The 2818-nt window shown below is 45.6% G+C and overlaps 1 long non-coding RNA gene across 1 annotated transcript; it reads left to right on the top strand.

The window, feature by feature from the left end:
• The first annotated feature begins 823 nt into the window (after positions 1 to 823).
• LOC138918234 (uncharacterized) lies at positions 824 to 1680 on the top strand. Its single transcript, XR_011427308.1, has 3 exons — positions 824 to 919; positions 1162 to 1220; positions 1557 to 1680. It is a non-coding gene; the product is annotated as an uncharacterized lncRNA (long non-coding RNA).
• The last annotated feature ends 1138 nt before the right edge of the window (positions 1681 to 2818 follow it).

The raw sequence follows: 2818 nt of genomic DNA, 5'->3' as shown, positions 1-2818 counted from the left end.
AACCATAGAAGTTGTGATATTATAGAGATGGGGGAAATGATAATTTTTATAGCCCTGACTGTTGAAATAGCCACAGTGGAGGGAAATTTTCCTTGGAGAGTCATCCCAGGGGAGTCTTACAAGTTTGCACAGTGCTCTGCATCAGTGGCAGGGAAGGCGTGTGCTGGCTATAAAGGCAGAACAGCGGACATTTCTTGTTTCAGTGCACCCAGTATCCATTCTTCTTGTGGATACGCTCCCCAGAGTTCATATGGAAAGCTGTCTTTCTACCTCCGTCCATGTGGTTTGAGTAGGCTGGGCTTGAACCCAGTGCCAGGGGTGGGATATGACCCAGTCATGGCAAATCACAGCCATCCCACCCCCTGACCCCAGGATTTGGTTCAGAAGTGGGCATTGAGCCTCAATTCCAGGACTTGCGTTGTATCTCCTGGGAAAGAGAAGCCCTTTCCTCTAGGTCATTAGGTGTGTGAGCCTGGATATGCTAAGAGGCACCTTAAGGTGAGACCTACTGGAGAATAAAAGAATGGAATAAAGAGATGAGGAGAAAAATGAAAGAAAGCAAAAGTGAGAGACTACTTGAACCCCTGGATCCAGCCAGACCTGAAGCTAAAAATCCTGGGCTTTTCAGAAACATGAACCAATCAATCAACTCCTCTCCTTTTTTTCTTTTTACTTGGTCCAGTTTGAGTAAGTTTTCCATCACTATTAGTGATGAATCAAACTGATAAAGTAGCATATTGGAAAAGAACAGAGAGTCGCTTTCTCTCCTTTCCCATCCTTGCGTTCTTAAAAGATAAAATACTGCCTTCAAAGGGCTGTGGGGAGCAAACAACATAGTGAAGGATGTGATTGGGACAATAGTGTTGCTGGTCATCTCTGAAGGAAGCAGGAGGACCCGACAGCTGAGAAACGAGAGAAGGTGAGCTTGGAGATTGGAGAGCAGTCTTGCACTGTGCAGCAAAGGCCAGGGGAAGCCAGCTCAGAGAGAATATTCAACTCCGCACTGCTCACAGGGAGGGCAAGGGACCCTCCTACTGGGAATGGGCAGCCCACGGGGCGTATGAAAAGGAGAAAAGTAGCTGCTTTTCAAAAGACAGTCCCCTTCATAAGAAGAATTCTATTGCCAGGTTCTAAGACGTTCTTCTCTGTCTTATCACGTAGCAGGGTGAAAATTCAATAGAATAAAGCTGTGAAGCTGTTAGAACACTGTCTGTCACCTGGTAAGTGTTTAATCCACGTTAACATTAACATGTATTAACCACTGGTACCTTTCCAGCTGGCCCTTCAAGGCTGAGGAGGAGTTCCAACTCAAGGTCCTTAAAGAGAGCAGGCAAGGAGAGAGTGGGGGAGGATCCATTAATGAGAGGTTGATCTTTAAATTTTATTCTCCCTATCGTTCATCTCACTTCTCCCAGAGGGTCTTTTCAATCTGCTTGAATGACCAACTTCACTTAGCCTCAACTCTACCTGTTGAAACCTCTGAATAAGCCAGCCCTTTACAAGCTCCAGAGTCGTCTGTAGTCCCTGACTTAGTTTCCACTGTGTATCTCCATCAGGTTCACCAAGTTTTGGTCCATTGTCCAGAGGCAGCAGGACTGGAGAATGCATTATATCCAGATGAAACCTCCAAGAGTCAGAAAATGGATAATGTCTCTGCCTCGGATGATGCCCTGAACAAACTTGGAAGATAACAGTGAACACTCAGTTGAATGGCCGGGACTCTGTATTTTCTTTTCAAACAACCTGAACAGTCTTCTGTGTACTGCATACTAATCCTAGCAAGGACACACCTGCAGATTAGGGTGGCAGTTTGTGGAGGCTCTGCTAGGCAGAGTTGCCTTTCCCCCAGATGCTGCGTGGAAGAGCATTGCCCAAAGCTGGCAGTCTCCCGCTGAAGTCAAGAGGGAGCCCTGGGTCTCTGCTTCTACATGGGGAACGCAGTCCTTCAATAATCTCCTTCATTTGCCAAACACTCTGGCCAATGTATCATTTGGAATATTTATCAATATTTGGGGGCATCATGAATGTGCATTTTCAGACTACGTAACTTCAGAGAAGGCATTCTGGCCAAGTGACATCCATCAAAGATAAGATTGAAGGCTTGCTGGATTTGCTTCCTTTATTTTTGGAAAAACTCTTTTAGTCTGATTGAATCTACCTGGTTCACAGCCAAGATGGATGGGGGCAATGTTCTGACAGACGTTCTAAGTGATTATGGAGGAAAAAGAAACCCTCTCTTTGTCTTACTCTCATCGGATTGCCATCACCCCCTCCCTAGTTCACAGGAGGAATTGCCAGCCCTTGACCTGACTTTTGGGGTGGAGACCAGGCTCTTGGACTTGCTCTGTCCCATATTTTGTTCTTCTGTAAAGTCCTTGATGCTGGCTTGTGAAAGAGGCATCTTGTAAAAGCAGAAATAGTAATAAGACTGACTTAAGCAATGTGACCTACGGAGCAAATGAGCTCACTGGCACATTAAGATTCATCATTTCAGAAGAGGAAGATTATTCCTGATGATGAGGGAAGAGAATTCTTAAAACAAACCAAAGATAGCTTGTTAGAGCAGAACAGTCATCCTTCCCTGGGGCAGGCAAGGAAATCCAGTGCAGGCTGTTCATTACCCACACCTCTCCTTTGAAGATTTGCATGTAGGACTCCCTCGATGTTCCTTCCCCAATTCCAGGCTTTCAAAGCCCAATTTACACACTGGATGCTGCATAAAAACTGTTCAGATCATCCCCACCTGCAGAGATCTCTCTCCCCTCTATGACTTCCATTTGTTGTATCATCCTCTTAAGTTGGGTTCCCCCCAAAACAA

The sequence above is a fragment of the Equus caballus genome, chromosome 16 (genome assembly GCF_041296265.1).
Source record: "Equus caballus isolate H_3958 breed thoroughbred chromosome 16, TB-T2T, whole genome shotgun sequence".
Taxonomy (NCBI): Eukaryota; Metazoa; Chordata; class Mammalia; order Perissodactyla; family Equidae; genus Equus; species Equus caballus.
This window is presented reverse-complemented; position numbering and strand designations above follow the sequence as displayed.